General features: G+C 45.4%; 1 long non-coding RNA gene across 1 annotated transcript in view; it reads right to left on the minus strand.

Moving 5' to 3' along the window:
• The window catches only part of LOC133492841 (uncharacterized), a 161,407-nt gene extending 140,574 nt beyond the window's left edge, over positions 1–20,833 (minus strand). The window contains exons 1-3 of the long non-coding RNA XR_009792764.1: positions 20,754–20,833; positions 14,349–14,453; positions 13,843–13,963 (exon numbers count right to left, since the gene is read on the minus strand). This is a non-coding gene — a long non-coding RNA (uncharacterized LOC133492841). The remainder of the gene's footprint in view (positions 1–13,842; positions 13,964–14,348; positions 14,454–20,753) is intronic.
• Positions 20,834–21,057: the final 224 nt, after the last annotated feature.

Consider the following 21,057-nt stretch of genomic DNA (forward strand, 5'->3'; position numbering starts at 1 on the left):
AGACATTGAGGTTAGGGTTGAAGGTTGGGGTTAGGGTTGGGGTTTTGGGCTGGGGAACAAGAACGGAATAAGTAAGTAAGTCGACTTCAAAAATATGTCGTGCAGAATTTCTGCATGGAAGTGCTGCCAGGAACTGAGAAAATAAAATAGGGCTGACCCGGAACCAGGTTTGCCCCGCTAACGTAATTTTTCACACGGGCATTTATTGCAGACGGACGCAGTGTTGGGCCACTGATTAACACTGACAAAAACTGGTGATTTGTAAGGCACTTCTTTCATGTGTAATGTACATAAAATGATGCACGAGAGAGCTGAATGATAGTTAGCATTAACAAATTAGTCATAACTACCATGCTAATGCTAACTAATTAGCAGTCAGGGTTGCGGCTCTGTTAGGATTACATTGACTGTAAAACTTTGAGGTTATGATTTGGTGTTTGGGTTTGGATCAAAACTCTTTCTTGGAGGTTGGGCATCTAAAAAGATTTGAAGACGGGGTCGAGTTATGGTTCATATTTTTAACATCGGCATTTTGTGGTAATCAAAAGCAATCCAAATCTTGCTTACACATGGAAACAACCCACCCTGAAAGTCTGAAGATCTGTGGAGAAATGTCGCGACAAAAGGAAGCCACCTTTGACACCAGAAAGAGCTCGAAAATCAATTTTGCTTTGGTATGAAGTAATAGCGCCCGGCAAGGTGAAAAAGCGACGAAGACCCTTGACCGCGGTCGATCCTACGTGGTCTCATCTCTTTGTCGACTCTTTAGAAAAGTCCTCGCAAATTGCTCCGTGAACGGAAAATACAAATATCTGGTATTGTTTCAATCGAAGGACAATAACGCAAAGTGAAAAGGTGCCCGGATTGGTGATTCAGAAGCATTTAAAAAGCAGAGACAACTTGACATAGTTTGAGAAGTTCCCCTGTCACGGCGACATCAATTAACGGCAGGAGCCTGATGAATATTCAACCGCGCTTTCATTTCCTGTCACATGGGAGCAAAGTGGCGGCTGTGAACGCGTCTTCCATCTTATTAATGGCTCATTGACTTTGATCATCGCACGACTCCGTTTTTTTTTTTTTTTTCCCTTTTCTATTTCAAAAAAACAACAAGTGCAACGGGGATGCAAAATCTTGCAAGTCAAAGTCAGGTGGGGCACAAAAAACAAAAAAGTAAATCACAGCATTCTTGCAACCAATGAGCATCAAACTATTAAGAATATGATCATCATCAGAAATGTCTTTGTCAGCTCTAATGAGTCCGTCCCCCTGAGGAAACTTGTAGGAGCGCATTTGTCTGTAGATAAAGCTTTAATTCATCAAGGTAGAAGATGTGCCATCTCGTATCCTGAAGTCTTTTTTTTGCCCCCAGCGTTCTCTTTTTAAATGGAGCACCCAAGACCAGTTTCACTTGGCAACATGAAAAACGGGAGACGGTCTCAAGAAGCCGGGCCTGACTAGACACAGGAAGTCCGTCGTGCGATTTCTGGGACATATTCCCCGATATATTTTGTTAAATCGTGTTTAATTTTAAATAAAACAAGTGCAAATTTCCACGTCAACGGCAAAGTTAATCAACTTTGGGTTCTCACGCTGAGTACACGGCTAAGCGTGTTCACCAACATGTACTCAAAGCCATACCCGGCTCAAAACGGGGCCCGACTGCCGAGACGCTCACCGTGTGGTCCAAAGACTTCGGAATGTCCGTCCTCAATTACGGCGCTCCAGTGTGGTCTCCCTCGTTCGAGCCATCGCAGTGGAAGAAGCTCCAGACTCGGCAGAACGCCGCCCTCAGAGTCACCACCGGCTGGGTTGCCATGACAAACGAGGACCACCTCCATCGTGAGACCAAAATTGTAATGGTGAAGCAACACGACGAACTCCTCGCCAGGCCATGACGTCCGTAAATACCGTCAAGACATCGACGAAGACATCCCCGCCGACACGGTGTTCGACGAACAAGCCTACCGAGACGGGCTACGTAGACTCCATCGAACGGCGGTTGAAGACGCAGTGGCCGGCTACAAACCGGTAGTCGTCCTTGGTGGCTACCCTACCCCCGAGGTGGACAAAACCGAAATCGATCTTCCGCGGGCCACAAGATCCAAACTATCGCAACTCCGCTCCGGACGAAGTCGCATGCTCAGCGACTATATGGCTCGCGTCGAGAATACTATCGTCAACCTCTGCTGGAAATGCGGACAGGGCCCTCCCACTACGCTGACCGCAATGGACCGGTGGAAACACCCGAAGGAAGTGGCTGCCTTCTTGGAACTAGAAGTCGACTGAACAATGCGATTGCCTGGCTACAGCAACAACAACTTGAACCCGGCTTACTGTTGCACTGCTTAACGATAGTTGAACATCGTCTTGCGCAATTTTGTTCTTTCACAGCTGGAGAGAAACACTCATTTTAATAATTTGTGAAAATGTCATCATGCAGTCCTCACAAGTATATTCCCTCAAAAGTAAAAGCTATTTTCTTTTTAGGACGTTTGATCTGTGGCTTTCGTGCAGTATATGCATGTTTCCCTTTGAAATTATTCATTTATCTCGTTTAAGGTATTCATGGTTTGCGGATGACTACGCAGGGCCCAAAAATGCATCCGAGCATTTATTACAAAGCTTTTCTGAGTACGTCTGAGCCTGGCGAATTTGTCCAAGTAATGCAGATACAAATACACAAACCGTTTGAAAAGATTGGCTTATAATTGCAAAGTTATTTTAACATCACTTTACGAGTGTTGGATAAATATGTTTCCGAGAAAAAATACACAATAACAATTCCTGTTTGGTAATCGTTTGAAAGGAAATCAGTCACTGGCGACTTTCTCCGACGGTTTTAGGAGCAACTTGCAAGTCTGGCACTGCGCCACCTTTTTGACGTGCCGTAATACCACAAGAGCAGTTCAAAATCGGTGCAACGGCCGGCGGAGTGGTCTACTTGCGCTTTTCGGGACGTCGGAGGCAGCGGAAAATTAGGGCGAGTCCGCGCCCTCCAAATGGAAAAAGCCTCTTATAACCTGCTACGTCAAAACCAGGAAACCAGTCAAAACCTCTTGAAAGGACCATGAATCGGTTTGATTTGAATCCTTATCGTTCTATTAGAAAAGGCCAGAAACAGAATTAATAATAATAATAATAATAACGTGGAGCTTCTCCAGGCACCGTGTTGTTCTTTTAGCTGGTTCCTCTTGTAAGCACACAACCCGTAGAGATGTGACACTACCGAGCTACATCTCGCTATCGAGCACCGGCCGCGGGAGCGAGAGCAGCCGAGGAAACGCGGCGCGGCGCGGCGTCCGAAGGGTTAAGGCTGGAATCGTTAAGTTAAGGAGGAGCACATGGCTGCCGGTTGACTTCGCTCTGACCCGCCATCGATCCGCCCTCGGCCGGTTAGCCGGGCCGCTATACGGTCAGGATGAGGCCGTGCCAAAAGAGACGTGCCCGCGCACGTATGCTGTGCACACAAGTGCACACACGACCGTGTGAGACGACTTGTTTTGAAGTGCGACTATTACACAACGCCTTTTATCGCAGGAGGCAATTAGCGCCCGAGGTACACCTGATTCCCTCTTTCAGGGTGAACAAATGTTGACTTTTTCCCTTTTAAGACACCAATTACTTTGCACTATAAGTAGAGGAGACTTCAGTATTTACACCCCATGATGAGATTCAATGCACACACAAAAAAGAAATATGTTTTTGGTGCTTATTCTTCATCATTTGAAGGCTTTCACGTGCTCAATTGTCGCTGCTTTTGTTTTGTTTTTAAATCCAGTCCCAGAAGCTCATTTGTGAAATTTAGTAGCTACAGGACATGCCTGAAAAGACACAAGATGTCTGCCACTTTGGTTTGAATCGGCCATTTTCGGATCTGCTGAACCCCCCCCCCCCCCCGACCCCACAATGACTGAGTTTTTCCAACCACTCCCTGAAGGAAAACCTGCAGACCCTGAGGAGGAAACTCGTTTCAGCAGCTTGTATCCACCGTCTTGTTCTTTGGGTCATGATCTAGAAAACGTCATAGGGGAGGGGTTGAAACGTAAATCGAGCGTTAAATCGAAAGCTTTGCCGTTCGGCTCTGCTCCTCCTCGGCCACAACAGAACGAGAGTCCGTATCACTTGCAGACACTGCGCCAAATCCATCTGTCCATCTTTGACTTCGTTCTTTCCTTTCTGGTTAACAAGACCCCCAAGATACTTCAACCCCCTGCACTTGGGGCTGGAACTCGTTCCTGACCACAAGAGGGAAGAAGACCTTGGTCAAGGTGAAGGAAAAAAATGTCTTCCAAATCTCTCGTGTCCTACTTCAATGATTCTGAAATGTGAGCCCCCTCGAGTGGTGGGTGAAAGTATCCCCAAATTAAATAATCATCCAAATCCTGTATTTGTAAAGCGCAGTTCAGTTGTATTTACAGTACCTTCAATACAATCCAATTTCATTTCATCTTTTAGAACGGCCTTCAAACATTCACTCCAATATAATCTTCAACGTTCATATTTTTTTGCGCTGGTATTTGATGTCGAAGTTCTGGAGAGCCACTTTCCGAAATTATCGGCCGCATTTTGGAGCAAGGCGACCGACCGTACATTAAGACATGTAAGTTATTTGTATTTTTCATCAAAATGCTCACTTGACAACGTTCCGTTCCCAAGAGATTTTCAATTTGCAACCGCTTATGTCCGATATATTTTAAGATCGCAACATGAAAAGCGGCGCGATAAAAACCATATTACGAGCGAATGCCTTTCGCATTCAAAGACGCCGCAGAACGCCGTGGCGGCGGTAAATAAACGACAACCGTGACAGTGACGCCGTCAAAGGCGTCGCCACGTTCGGCGCCGCCCGCTTGATAGGGATCAAAGGAGACGCGCTGACAACGGCGCTCCGATGAAAAGCGGCGAGAGGAGACGGTCGCCGCGTATTCAACGGCCACGCCGCATCAAAATAATTGAAGCGATGAATAAATATAGACCCGCTCATCACTCGGGGGGGGGGGGGGTCACCGCTCTTGTCAGGGGAGAAGACATCATTCATTCGTTTGCTCTCCGGAGAACGTCAAAAAAGAAGTTGCGGAGGCGGCACCCACGTCGTCTTATCACGCGCAACTTGAAATCAACACTTCTCGCGTCCCGTGGGTGGCCCAAATTTGGCAGCGTTGCTCCCAGGTCGGATCCTCACGCTGCTTCCATTGAGGGTTGAGAGACGCGGCGTGAAGGCAAACAGCAGGACTTTTAGACCTTCAAAATAATGCTCAGTCTGTTTTGCCGGATATTTGGTCCGCCGCGCCCTCCGCATAGCAGGTGTTTCAAAAACATCTTGTCAAAAAAAAAAAAAAAAAAAAAAATTGAAATGGATCCAATATCAGGCTTGTCTTAAAGCGGGGGGGAAAAAAAGTTGACTTTGTCAGAAGCGAAATATCCGTTTTTTGTGGTTCAAATCAGGATTCGGGTTTCAGACTAGGGCTTCAAGTCAGGATTTAAAGTTTCAAGTCGGGTTTGGAGTTCAAATGAGGATTAGTGTTCCACACCAGGGTTTTAAATCCGGATTAGTGTTTGGGTTCCAAGTCTAGGTTGGAGCCTCAAACTATGGTTTCATGATTTCGTTTCCAGAATATGTTGCACAAAATTCTACGCCGACGAGGGTCGTTGACGTTTACTGTGGATCCGAAGTGATCTTGTTGCGTTGTTCGGTGACGTGTTCAAGGGCTTACCGTACCAGGGGTGTTGAGGTTTTCTCCACGCTTTTCTCGAGTTGAGGAAAGAATGTCACGCGTGCGGTAGGTGGTGCCGACTGCCCCCTACAGCCTTTGTTATTGTTACATTCTTAATAATATCTGCTGCTGCTGCTGCTGGCGCACAGTAGGAAAGGTGAATGTTGAGCTTCACAAACAGGAAGAAGACTCCCGTCTGTCAAAACCAGTCTCCACTCACAGCGGGAACTTTAGCACTCCAAGTCGGTGTCGGAGAAGAGTAAAATGTCCGAGCAGACAAGATGCCAATGAGTGGATCTGGGCTAACGGCCGCATCAGAACTTTACAGAGGGAGTGTTCAAAATGGGGGTTCGGGTTTCGTACAGTTATTTAAGGATGGAGTTCGAGTTTTAAATTAGGATTTGAAGATTTGGTTGGGGTTTTAAAAGTGGATTCAGGTTGGAGACAGCGTTCCGGTTTCTAGGGTTTAAACAAAGGATTTATAGATAGGGTTAGGATATCAGGTCTTGGTAAATGAGCGTTCAGGATTCAAGACAGGGTAAGGGCTTTAAATGAGGACGGGTTTCAAATGTCCGTTCGTGTTTCAGGAGAGGGCTCCGGTTTCATGTTAGGGCTTTAAATTTGAATTTCGAGCTGCAGTCAGGCCTTTAAATGCACATTCAGGTTTCAAATAAGATTTTCAAGACACGATTCTGGATTCAATTTAAGGGTTCAAAAATGAATTGGGGTTTTCAAGGTAAATATTCAAGCCACGATTACATTTTCAAAGTGGGGTTACGGATCCACAAAGTTTTGAAATGACGCAGAGGCTTTACGATTTAAATGTGGTGTCAGAATAGGGGTTTTAAACCAGGGCTAGGGTTTCAGGTAAGGTTTCCAGGTGTAGGGTTTCAAGTCAGGGTCTTGATATCAGGATGATTTCATTGTATCTCACCTCTGCTCTCAATATAGCTCTTGTTACTACACAAGCAAACTCACACAGGCAGTAAAGTACGTCACAAAGCCTCGGGGCTAACAATTAGCATCAAGAACAACAATGGCTGTTATCTTCCGTGATGTTTGCTTCCTGGAGGCCGACCGCTAATGAAGGCGACGCTAAACTGTTCATGTTTTTGGCTGCGGGTTCCTGCTTTCCCTTCACAAAGAAGAAGAATCCTAGAGGAAAGCGGGCGCGCGCTGATGCTAATCGGGTTAATCTCCTGTTAGCCATCTGCTCCCTTGTCTGTTTTTCCCACAAAGTCAGCCAGCATCTCCGGTTTTGGCGCCACATCTTCGCTGTTGATTGGCTGTCTTGGCGGCGGCTGCCAGCGTTCGAGCGGAGCAGCAGAGCGTTAGCCAGCATCCAGCGACCCTGTTCCTTTCTGTATCAGTGCCGCTAGGTCGGCCACTGGGTAGCGAGCGTTATGACAAACTTCACCAAAGAAGACACCTGGTAGGTTAGGTTTTTAAACGAGGTTTTCAAACCTGAGTTGGGATTTCGCGTCGAGGTTAGGCTTTTAAGCAAGGGTCAGTGTTTCAAATTCTTTCAAACCTGTGTTAGGGTTTCAAACTCGGATTTCAAGACAAACCTGGCTTTGCAAGAAGTCTTAGCGCTTAAAATGAGAGCTACGAGACGGGGTTTAAGTGTTCAAAGCCTGGGTTAAGGCTTTAGATTCGGGTTTCCGACATGGGATCGTGTTTTACATTCGGAATAGATAAAATTAGGGAATAAAATTTGGGTTTTAGTCAAAATCTGGATGAGATTTACAGTTTCAAACAAGGGTTGGAATTCGAAGTGCTTTTCAATCAGTGCATGCAGCTTTAAATACTTTTCTTTTGTTTGGCCACATATGGGATTTGATTTAAAAAATGTAATCAATTCACTGGATTACTAATTCTTGATTATGTCTGATGCATAGCGATAATTGCGAGAACAAAGGCATCATAATGATACACAAGTTCATAGGTGCGTTTTCTCATGATAAACGTGATCGCAATTTAATGTTTCCTCCTCAATTAGTAAAGTTATTTTTAATAATTACCTTTCAACTCATTTTCATGGAGATATTGCTGAATAAAACAAGACGTACACTCTGCTACGACATGCTTATAGGTGTTGGGTTTGGAGGAAAAAATTATTGGACAAAAGAGTGCATTTTCCCTTTTATGGCGACCATTTTAATATCGCATAAATTCCTCGTGTTGAGCTTATATCTGCACGGCCGAACGCGCATGTTGCGTGCCACGCGTGTATTTGCGCTGATTATGTGGGATGATCATAATATTGATAGGTAATAGAGCAGATGTGAGCGATCCTACGCGTCGGGCATTTTCTGTCACACCACGCTCGGGGATGAAAAATCATAAATGCCATCTTTGCGTTGCGACGTCGAGCCTGCATAATGAGAGTAAATATGTATTCCGCGAAAGTTGTCACGCCGACTTAACGGCGTTCGTAAAGTGGCCAAGACGACGACGCATGCACAACCCAGCATATGCTTGACAATTTAAACGCAATATGTCATATTTTTGTCCTCACATTTACATAACTTATGAACTGTTTGCGGTCGTCTCCCTTTTTAGTTTCTCTGACAATAACATCAGACTTCTAAATTTGACTAATATCTGTCTGACGACAAACGTGGCAAAATTAGGTTACATGAGGACGAGATCAGGCTAATGCTAGGCTAACTTCAGGGTAAACGTATTCTAATGTTGGACTACTATTCCGATTACATATGAAGATCAAATAATAAAGGCTAATATTGCAATAACTCACACCATCACACAATTCTAACATTGGGTTACTCGAGCGATTAAAAGCAGTCTTAATCGTGCTAACATCAGAGCACACCCGGCTAACAGTATTCTAAAAGCGAACTCCTCTCCTGCGAGCTACACCAGCTCAGCGTCTCTGCTGCCATCTGCCAGAGGATTTAGAGCTTCCCGACGGGCAGGACACAGCAGGTGCGGCCGCGGGAAAACCATCTCATCCACACCAACCGTCGGCACTGGGGCCCCCCAAGGATGTGTCCTTTTCCCGCTTCTCTTTCTCTCGCTACACTAACGAACGGACCTTCACGCAACCAGCTGTCAAACTTCGGAAATTTGCAAAGGACGTCACAGTCATTTGTCAACGGACGTATGGACAGGAAGTGGAGCGTCCGGTGCTCTGGCACGCCAAACGCAACCTGGAGCAAGCCACGCTCAAGACCGTAGAGATGATCGTGGATTTCAGGATAAAATCTTTGGGCACCGTTCCCCGTACGCCGTCCAATGACCCTGTGTCAACTGTCGAGACCAAGTTCCTTGGAAATCCAGTCTCTCAGGACCTGAAAAGGGAGGCCGACATCGCGGGGTTTTGAAAAAGGCCCATTAGAGCATGCACTTCCTGCGACAGCTGCAGAACCACGGCCTGCCAAAGGAGCTGTCGAGAGAGTTCCATACAGCAGCCACTGAATCGGTCCTGTGTTCATCCGTCGCCGTCTGATCTGCAGCTCCTACATCGGACAAAATCGAACTGCAACGGATAGTCGGGACTGACAAGCGGATCACGAGTACAGCCCTTCCCTACTCTCGAGCTCTTGCACGCCGCAAGAACTGAAGTGAGCACAGTCAAATTCTCTTGGATCCAGCAAATCCTGGTTTTTCAGCTCCTTCCCTCAGATAAGCGATAAAACGAGCATACCCTCCAACAGCCGTTTTCCATTAAAGTCTTAATTTCGCAGTACAATTCTGTCAATTTTGAAAGTCAATGTTGTGACATTATGACTCATCGTCGCTATTGTAGCTTTATAACAATTTAATTTAACCATTTAACCAGATAGCGCTCCCTACCCACAGGATGTGCTTATGCTGTGAATGTATATTTTGTTAATAGAAGCTCAAGTGGCTACAACTAGCAGATTCCTTGAGTGTTTTTAATGTACTAGGCCAATAAAGATGACTCTGATGCTAAAATTGAGCTAACATTAGGCTAAAAGTATTCTAACTTGGGGTTTGTACATAGCTAATATCAGTGTAACAACAGGCTAACAAGCTAATGGTAACACTGGGCTGCTGTTACGCTGACATCAGGCCTGTATACGGCCAGGGTTTAGTAGTCGTAGTCTAACGTTAATGTGACTAATACGAGGTTAGCTTCAGGCCAATATCAGGCTAATATTGGGCCAAGATTAGACCAGTATCAGTATTAGACCAGCCCAATATCGAGCTGATTCTTGCCAACAATTTAGGCTACGACGGGGTTAACCTTCGCCTGACATTGAGTCGTGAGAATCCAATCAGAGCTAAACTTTGTCTTCCAAATAAGTGAAGAGAAAAGTTGTAAACAAATAATTGCCGGCCTTCACCTCGCCGCCGACTAGAAACACTCGGTAGACGGCGGAGGTTGAAGGTGGCATCGACGCGTGGGCGTCGTCTGGCAGCATTTGACAGCTGCCAGTCTTCGTCACCCGTCGGCGCGTCTCCGCGCCATCGAGCCTCAGCTGGGCGGCCGCTGTTTTTATTTTCACCGGCAAATTGATGGACCCGCACCTCACCTGTTCCCTTGGCTCGCCTGGTTAGCGCCTTAATCTGATTGGCTGCCTGCAGTGATGCGCTGTCATGATTTTTTTTTTTTTTTTGGGTGATGCCACTCATTAGTGTTAACCGATGTTGTGCTGCAAGTATTGTTACTGTTTGGGCCTTCTGGTGGGGGGAATTTTGTTCAACAATTTTCATATTTTGCCTTTCGATATGGAAAAGACGCTTTTACTCTGTAAATAAACCGGACTAACCGCTTCCAAAAAGAAACATCTGTAAATAAATTCCGACATTTCTCTAACAAGCTCACCTTTGCTTGCGTTTCCTCACATCAGTGACTTTCTTAAGCAGCTTGCTAACCTTAAAGCTGCTTTCACAATGGGCAAATTATGAAAAAAAAAAAAAATACAAAAAATAAGCAACCACAGCATCAATACAGGCTTTACTTTTCCACAGTTGGTAAAGCCTTATTTCAAAAATGGAATCAGTGTATTTTTTACACACATTTGAATCATTATGGAGTATTCCGTGTAGTACATTCATGAACAAAATAATACAACAATCTTTTGACTGTATAATAAACGTCACTGCTGCTGCATAGGTTGTCGTCGGGTAGATTTGTCTCCTCTAAGTGGATCTCGTCATGTTGCCGTGTTCCTTCGCTGGCGGTTTGTCAAGCTAATCTGCATGCTGACCTTTACTTCTTGCGCTTGTCATTCGGCTCCGGTTCACATCAGATACGAGCACCGCGGCTCTATATTACCTTTTCAGATATGATATCATACTTCACGGCCGGGCGGGAGCCTCATGTTGCGGCGCGGCGCGTCGGCGTACGGCAGCCAAAGCGCGGACGGCATCGTTGCTTATCGGGCGGGGTATTCTGAAATCGATTATTTGTCAGCTCGTCTTGGGATGCCGAGCAGACACTTAAAAGGCAATTTCATTAGCCTTTAGCTCGCCGGGCTTCATTCATAAACAAAACATGCTGAGTGCTAATAAGACGTCAAACCACTCTGCTATTTAAACGCTGGGAAATCTGCCCAACAGAATCGCGTTAGTCGCAAATAGCACGAGGCTAACATCAAGCCACAGTCAGTCTCACGAGAGCTAATAACAGGCAAACATAAAGCTATGTCAAAAGTTCCCAAGGGTACAGTACTAGCAAGTAACTAACGTACCCACCTACCAAGGTGATTAATATGCTAACGTGAGGCTAAGACCCGACTAATATTCTGCTGACGTGTGGGCTATCACTTGGTTAACAACAGCTAAATGTTGCTGCTTCTTTCGGCTTGTCCCTTTCGGGGTCGCCACAGCGTGTCAGCTCAGATGAACGCACATATATGTTTGGCAAATTTTTTACGTAGTAGGTGAATAAAAGGCTGGCATGAGGCTAACATCAAGCCACAGTCAGTCTCACGAGAGCTAATAACAGGCAAACAAAGCTATGTCAAAAGTTCCCAAGGGTACAGTACTAGCAAGTAACTAACGTACCCACCTACCAAGGTGATTAATATGCTAACGTGAGGCTAAGACCCGACTAATTTTCTGCTGACCTGTGGGCTATCACTTGGCTAATAACAGCTAAATAGTAGGTGAATAAAAGCCTGGCGTGAGGCTAACATCAGGGAAACATAGATCATTATTTCTCCAGTGAGGGGAACGCGAGCGTCACAGCAGCAATATTTGCATTCATTATTTATACCGTGTAGGACCAATCAGCAAAGTAAAAAAAAAAAAAAACAAGAGGAGCATTTACAGCACTATCGAGCTAAAATTGGAATTATACGTGAAGGTAGCGCCGTACATTGAGAGAAAAACAAATCATTTTAGCGGAGATGTGCACTTCCTTTATTGACATTTTCATTTGGTGATGGGCTGTGAGATTTATTTATTTTTATTCATGTAAAAAAAAAAAAAAAATGTGCCAGGGCTCAACAAGGGTTGGCAGCAAAAATGGACGGCTTCCCGATGGGAAATAAATAGTTTAGAAATCCGGGAAAAGCTGAATTTGCCGTGGGGATATCGAGTGTCCTCAAATTCCCACTTTGCAAATGACAAACCCATCACACGTAGAAAGATGGACCGAATGTAAAAGTGCGCCGTTAAGATTTGTCCGTCAGGTGCTGGCTGACGATGACGGAGCGCGCGTCAAAACGTCCGCCCGGCGTGTGCCCGTCTTCATCGGCCGCTAACCGGCTTCCTTCGTTAGCGACGTGACGGCGTCCTCGCCCGCTTAGCCAAATTGCTTTCCGAATAAATGTCAGCTTGACGCGTCGAAAATAAAAATTCAAGATTGCCGTCGGGGGTGAGGTTCTTGCGGGTGCAGGTGTGACATGATTTATTTCGTTTTTTGGGCATGTATTATATTGCATTTTATAAAAAAAAACAAAACAAAATGGGACATTTTTGGATTTGGTACAGTATGTGTCATGAATGAAACTTTCACACTGACGTCCCAGCGAACGCACATTTCCGATGGCGACCTTAAGCTCCGCCCCCTTAGCTATGTCCCACAAGCTTGCAAAACGGCGATTGAACAAAACATGTTTGAAGTCGATTATCGCATATTCCAGATAATATTTGGGTATGTTTTTTGTGCCAAATGCGTCAGACTTGTCCAAGAGAGTTCTGCAGAGAGGTCTCAACTATTTCACGCGACGACATGTACACGGAACGAAGGTTTTGGACGGAGCAGGACGCAATGTCAGAGTTAGAGCGAAATGTCGGCGATCGATGCCAAAAAGTCCGACACCTCACAAACTGCGTATTGAAATCCAACAGGATCAAATAGTGGAATCGTACTGCGCATGTAAAGCAGGGTGAGTACTTTTTACTTGGAAAGATCACCAGTGAAATCATAGAAGTGAGTGGGTGTATTCATTTGACTTGGCTGACATTTCTCTTGCATGACATGGCGCATTTACGCTAACCCGACTCTTCGGCATAAAACGTGACACACTTCACCCGGCAGGTCAGTGATACGCTTACTGATAATAATCCAATCAAACTCAGAGAAGATACTTCTCCGTCACCTACCTTCGAACATACAGCGTTGTGTCCGTTGATATTGTTCACGTTTCGTTGTACGTGCGCTCTTCCGCAAGCCTTAACCCAATTTAGACACTTCGCCAACTGTTGTTTAGGCTTTGGAAAATTAATTAAGACCCTTGTAAGCTAGCAGGATATCTTTCATCAGAATTGCACGTTCCCCAAGCGCATCTGAGGACCATTTTCTTTGTAATGTTAACTTTTCCAGGCGCAGGCTACTGACAACCTGATTGGCTCGTATTGTACGAGTGATTGACAGGTCGGAAAGGTGCATTCGTGTAATAGTCGACAGGGGGGCGCAGCCGTGTGTGTAGCCACCCTCGACTCGAGATTGCCCAACGCAACAGCCACCCTTACTTCCGTGGAAACTGGTTTTGTGCCACCCCCAAAGTCCCCGTCGAGGAACATTTCTCAAGTGTCAAAAAGTACAATCAGCAGTTAGCCTGATATTAGTCGTACGAACTGAAACTCTGTCGAAAACCGAGGACTCCGTGTAAACAATTTCATGAAACCATGTGGACTCTTTTGCCCTTTTTTTTTTTAGCATTTTCTACTTCTTTTCTTTACGTACCTTTCCAATAAACAGCAACTAAAGCCTCCGGTACGCCTGGACATGGCTGGTAACACCGGGATAATTAGGCGAGCCGTACTCGTACACGTTGCAGCGCCGGCCAGGAGGAATCGACCACGACCTTTTATGGAAGAAGAAGAAGAAGAAGAAGAAGAAGGAGGAGGAGGAGGTATGAGATTGGCAAGACCTCGAGGTGGACAGACACACACACACACACAAAAAAAAAAAGTTTCCCACCGGGCAAAATAGCCACGGGCATCAGACGCCAGTGGCAAGATGCTTTTAAGGAGAAATGGTAATACTTGCACTCTAAAAGTCCATCGCCCCCCCCCCCACCCCCCTGGAAGAGTCTCTTACAGTAAATGGGATCACAGCTGGGGCTTACATTGACATTTGCTATATTTGGACGCTTGTAAAAAGTCAAAGTACAAATGGGGTGACGAGTAAAAATCATAAAAAAAGAAAGAAAAACTGATGGAAGCGTTTTTTTTACACGAAATACATACCGGACGGAGCCGGTTCGATACGTCGCTCGTCATCCACAGCCGATCGGTACGCCGCGAGGATGTCAGCGCGTGCGCACTTTGACCTCCGTTCCTCGTCGGCGGTACCTGCCGCACAGGACAAAAAAAGGCAATGAAAAGCCAGTTCTGACGAAGCGTCCCACGATGACGACAATCGCCGCGCGGCGACCCCCTCGGCGTGAGGGTCCGAAGGGGCGGGCCCTGCTTCCGTCAGATAAGCGTGGCGGCTCGTGGGGATGTGGGCACGACGGCGGCTGTTATTGTTATTCTTGTCGTGGCTCGAATTATGGCTAAGCGTCAAGCTGGATGGCAACCAGGCTGCTTAATTACTGCTATTTTTATTCTTTTTGGAAACACTATTCTGGTAATATTTTCTTGGAGGAAAAAAAATGAAATCTATTCTCAGCAAGACAAGAATACATTTTTGTAATATCTGTTTATTTGTTGACCTGTGAGCCAAGTCAGGATAAGGTAAATTAAACTTTCTTCTTCCAAGATTTAAAAAATTCCAAGATTTTTTTTCATGCTCTGACTTTGCTTCCAAGATAGTTTTTTTCTTACACGACTATGAAAAAAAATATATAAAAAGTTTTTAACATTTTTTTTTTTCCATTTCCTCGAAAGAACATGTTGAAAATTAAAGAGTTTTTTTCTCCTGCAGCGTTTGGAGAGGGTCCGAAGGGGCGGACCCTGCTTCGGTCAGATAAGCGTGGCGGCGGGGCCCGCGGGACTTCGGCAAAGATGGCGAGCGTTATTGTTATTGTTGCGCTAAACACGAGTGAGTGTCAGTTGGATGACAACCAGGCCGCTTGATTAAACACCAATATTGGGGAAAAAAGAAACAAACAAACAAAAAAAAAGACAGCTAATTGGCAGTGTGATGTCGTTCACAGGCGACACGGCGGCGGCGGCGGCGGCGGCGGCGAGACTCGCGCGGCATTATCGAGGCGCCCAGGCGGAGGCTGGCGGTCACGCGGCGGCGGCGGCGGACGTGGACGACGCCATCAAAGGCCGAGTCGGCGGGCTGGAAAAGGTCCCCGCGGCCGCCTTATCTCCCGCAGCCACTTGGATGCCGGGCCAGCCCGCGGCCGCCGGCCCCCGACTCTGATGCGGAGACAAGCCAGCTGTGTGCCAAGGTGGGCAGCACAAGAAAGTCAAGCCGCTCGGAGACGGGGGGGTGGGGGGGCCGCGGGAGGGTTGGGGGGTGCTCGCCGACCGCGTGGACGAGTGCGTCTTGACCGGATTAACACCGCTTGCTCCTTTTCTGCGTGTTGACGGTCGCCACGGTAACCGGTGGAGGAAAAGACCACGGCGCAGCCGGCAGGAGCTGCTCGCCGCTGCTCGCGCTCGCCGCTAATTCGCATTTCACCGGCTAGTCATCGAATTTGAATCCATGATACATTTTTCACATATCGTCTTCCCCTGCAAGTTTGTGATTATTTATGGTTTGGTTTTTATCCTCCGTTACCGACTGAAAAATTACCATAGGCGCTGTTTGTGCTTAGGCCAAAGCAGTGTCAAATAGAAAAGTAAACACTTTGGCGCCACCCGGTGGCAGCGTAGTACCAGGGCAACTATGTTCAAGTGGCGGGAGGAGCTTCGTCTAGTCAGAACGTAGACATATCTTAGAGTAAAGTAATGCTTTGTCTTTAATTCATCTTAATCTTTACATTCCATATTGTGGCGACGCTTAACGGGACAAGCCGAAAGGAAAAGAAGAAGAAGAAGAATGTATATTTTTTGAACCTATTGCGACATAAGGGCCCACGCTGAAAATATTTGAACTAAATGAAGCAATTTTTATTACACAAAGAAACTAAATGTGGAAACAGTAATTATAATGTATATATAAAAAATGCAATATTTTAATAACTTCTCTCTTTATTGACATTTCTGTACAAGATTATAACTCTGATCTCATCATTACTTAAGTTTTTTCCAAATGCAATTTTTCCCTCTAAATTTCTATTTTGTGGTACTAGAGCGGCTCTAAATCCCTTGTGTGCTTTTGACAAACTTGGAAAATTAATGGGATTTTGATTTTTCCATAAATACAAATTTGTCCTTGAATATTCTGGTACTAGATGATAACCACTTAAACCATAATGACTATTTTTTATTTTTGAAAATGTATCCTATTTTTTTCTGTAAAGCAAATGTACTCAAATATACGAGCAATATTAAATACACCACTTTCTCATCAAAATATGACTGACAATCATAATAACTGTGTAAAAAATACATACAAATACAAAAATTAATTCTCATAATATTCTTTTTTTATTTTCTATTCTGAAAGATTATATTTGCCGCTCGTTTACGGCACAACGCGTCACCCCGAGCGGCTGTTTGCTGATTATTCGGATTTAGCGCGCGCGTCGTGGCCTGATCATCATCATCATCACCACCATCGCCATCATCATCATGGCTGCTCGCAAGTTATTTTTGAAAACATATTTGCGTCATTATGCAGTACCGCGGGAACCCTTGAGAACGCGCTGATTAAAAGAGACGCGGGGAAGGAGTCAACAAAAACAAGGACAAGCGAGGAAGGAGGTGCGACACTTAAAGCCGAAAAATGTAAAACCAAAACAAACAAAAAAAAAAAGACAGCTAATTGGCAGTGTGATGTCGTTCACAGGCGACACGGCGGCGGCGGCGGCGGCGGCGGCGGCGGCGGCGAGACTCGCGCGGCATTATCGAGGCGCCCAGGCGGAGGCTGGCGGTCACGCGGCGGCGGCGGCGGCGGCGGCGGACGTGGACGACGCCATCAAAGGCCGAGTCGGCGGGCTGGAAAAGGTCCCCGCGGCCGCCTTATCTCCCGCAGCCACTTGGATGCCGGGCCAGCCCGCGGCCGCCGGCCCCCGACTCTGATGCGGAGACAAGCCAGCTGTGTGCCAAGGTGGGCAGCACAAGAAAGTCAAGCCGCTCGGAGACGGGGGGGTGGGGGGGCCGCGGGAGGGTTGGGGGGTGCTCGCCGACCGCGTGGACGAGTGCGTCTTGACCGGATTAACACCGCTTGCTCCTTTTCTGCGTGTTGACGGTCGCCACGGTAACCGGTGGAGGAAAAGACCACGGCGCAGCCGGCAGGAGCTGCTCGCCGCTGCTCGCGCTCGCCGCTAATTCGCATTTCACCGGCTAGTCATCGAATTTGAATCCATGATACATTTTTCACATATCGTCTTCCCCTGCAAGTTTGTGATTATTTATGGTTTGGTTTTTATCCTCCGTTACCGACTGAAAAATTACCATAGGCGCTGTTTGTGCTTAGGCCAAAGCAGTGTCAAATAGAAAAGTAAACACTTTGGCGCCACCCGGTGGCAGCGTAGTACCAGGGCAACTATGTTCAAGTGGCGGGAGGAGCTTCGTCTAGTCAGAACGTAGACATATCTTAGAGTAAAGTAATGCTTTGTCTTTAATTCATCTTAATCTTTACATTCCATATTGTGGCGACGCTTAACGGGACAAGCCGAAAGGAAAAGAAGAAGAAGAATGTATATTTTTTGAACCTATTGCGACATAAGGGCCCACGCTGAAAATATTTGAACTAAATGAAGCAATTTTTATTACACAAAGAAACTAAATGTGGAAACAGTAATTATAATGTATATAAAAAATGCAATATTTTAATAACTTCTCTCTTTATTGACATTTCTGTACAAGATTATAACTCTGATCTCATCATTACTTAAGTTTTTTCCAAATGCAATTTTTCCCTCTAAATTTCTATTTTGTGGTACTAGAGCGGCTCTAAATCCCTTGTGTGCTTTTGACAAACTTGGAAAATTAATGGGATTTTGATTTTTCCATAAATACAAATTTGTCCTTGAATATTCTGGTACTAGATGATAACCACTTAAACCATAATGACTATTTTTTATTTTTGAAAATGTATCCTATTTTTTTCTGTAAAGCAAATGTACTCAAATATACGAGCAATATTAAATACACCACTTTCTCATCAAAATATGACTGACAATCATAATAACTGTGTAAAAAATACATACAAATACAAAAATTAATTCTCATAATATTCTTTTTTTATTTTCTATTCTGAAAGATTATATTTGCCGCTCGTTTACGGCACAACGCGTCACCCCGAGCGGCTGTTTGCTGATTATTCGGATTTAGCGCGCGCGTCGTGGCCTGATCATCATCATCATCACCACCATCGCCATCATCATCATGGCTGCTCGCAAGTTATTTTTGAAAACATATTTGCGTCATTATGCAGTACCGCGGGAACCCTTGAGAACGCGCTGATTAAAAGAGACGCGGGGAAGGAGTCAACAAAAACAAGGACAAGCGAGGAAGGAGGTGCGACACTTAAAGCCGAAAAATGTAAAACCAAAACAAAAAAAAAAAAATTGAGTTGAGTCGACTCGCACGATTACCGCGCGACGTGATGCTACGAGCGCGGCGAGAATGCGGATTAGGCTAATTATGCTTCCGAGTGAGCCGACGCAGGACCTTTGATTTTAGCCTAATTAATGGACTGCATAAATGTCAAAAGTGTCATGTTCTTATCGGACTTTTCTCATCGGCCGCGTCAATTAGCATCCGCTCAGTATGCTAATGAGCGCGCGGCTGTGCCGCCGCCGCCTCCGCCTCCCTTTTCAGGCTTTAGCTTCGCCGGCGTTTGGCTCGAAAACGCCAAACCGAACGCGTGCGAGGCGTTCCGGCTGTAATTACACGCGGCCGGCCGACAATATCGCTCGGACCACCGCCAAGGCCAAACTCCGTTTTGTCAAAATATTCGCAGATACACACGCGTAACTCTCGGCTAACTTCATGATTAATTTGCGCGAAAGCAAAATCGAGAACGACCTTTCAACGAGGGTGTATCTCATTTATCGAAGGGTTAAGCATTTTTATCAATTTCCTTTGTGAATATTAAATCAAAATACATTTTCTTTCAAATCATACAAAGTCGTGAGGATTGCTTTGTAAACACAGCCCGCGTTTAGCTCTCGTGCCTTCAAGTCGCGTCTTCCAGAAAACCTGGCAAATTCCGATGCGGCAATTATTGCACAAAACGTTGCGCATTTATACATTCATAAATCCAACAATACGGCCAAATAATTTCGCTCTACATAAAATATTCCCGACGTGCCACCGAATGTCGTGAAGCAGCCACGAAAAGGTGACGCAAAACGGGATTTTTCTGCTTTGTCCAAGGACATTGTATCTGAAATAATCATAATAATAATAATTATAAAAAATTATGGCTATGGGACGAAAAGCGGAACAAATGCGAGACAAGAGAGAGAGAAAAAAAAGAAAAGCTGAAGATACTAAAAAATAAAAATAACCCGAAAAACCTCGGAAAAACGCATCCTTGCCTCGCGTCCACAAGGTGAATCCAAAAGGTTTTTTTTTTTTTTTGTTTTTTTTTTTAAGGAGCAAACAAAACGCTTTCCATTTATATATTTATGTATTTCCACGGAGGGAGCCGCCATCAGGGGTCGCGACCCCTGCCGAGCGAGTCGCCGGCGCTCGGGCGCGGCTCGCAATGCTGAAGGTCAACGCAATCACGGAGGCGGCGAAGGGGAGGCCACGGAGGAGAGCGCCTCCTGACTTTGTCCTTTTTAATTAGTTGCTTTCAAAAAAGAAAGAAAAATAAATTCACGCGCGCAAAAAAAAAAATAATAATGATAACCCTGCAGGAATTTCACACAAACGGGAAAAACAATCGAAACGTTGTGATTTTTCGGGTGCGTTTGACGCCCGCAGTTTTTCCAAACCGGCGTGTCTTTTCCCTCGAGTCCTCACCGGTACCGAGTTACAGGTACCGTAATTCCCGGGCTACAGCGCGCAACTGGTTCCAAGCCTCACCGAGTACGTTTGTAAAGGAAATACCATTTGGTACATACATACGCCGCAGCTGTGTAAAAGCCGCAAGTGCCCACATTGACAAAGATGGTACACAGAAAGTTTAATGCTCGCGGGCGCTAACGCTAGCGCAGCCAACGCTAGTGCTAACGCTAACCCCGCGCTTGCACTAACACCACTCTAGCGCTAACACTAGCAGGCCCGGTCAAAATACCGTTGTTTGTTAAATTACCGGTAAATATCACTGAGACGTGCCGGTAACACAGCAGCAACACGCTAGTGCAAAGCTAACATGGCCAGTAAACGTCATATATGTATTCATATATATATATATATATATATATATATATTCCACCGGTCTCATACTTAGCTTTTCCGCTAGAGTGCCCTCTTGCGACCATTAGAAAAAAATGCACACCGCAGGGTTGAAAGCGTGCGGAAAAATTCGCGGATTGTAGGCCGGAAATTACGGTGCTAGTACCGCTGGGATATTTTTTTTGTTTGTCAGGTCAAAGGTCATTGTGTAAAGTAAGCATATGCATGAATTACACCAACCGTGACGACTCGACGTGTTGTTTGGTGTAGTCAAGTACGACGGTCGTTATTCGAATCAAGGTGCAGGAAGTGAGCAACGTCGGCCGGGGCCTCCCAAAGTACAAATGGACAACCATGACTTGACATGTAGCGCCAACTACTGGCAAGGAGGACTTGTCTGATTTTTTTCCCTTTTTTTAAGTATTTAAAGTATTTTAAGTATTGGGCGGCTTTCAAAAAAATACTTAGTGAAGTAAGGCCACGTTTAATTATTAGCAGTCTTTTGTATTATTAATATAATTATGCATTTTTATTATTTGTACTT

The sequence above is a fragment of the Syngnathoides biaculeatus genome, chromosome 19 (genome assembly GCF_019802595.1).
Source record: "Syngnathoides biaculeatus isolate LvHL_M chromosome 19, ASM1980259v1, whole genome shotgun sequence".
In the NCBI taxonomy this organism is placed as follows: domain Eukaryota; kingdom Metazoa; phylum Chordata; class Actinopteri; order Syngnathiformes; family Syngnathidae; genus Syngnathoides; species Syngnathoides biaculeatus.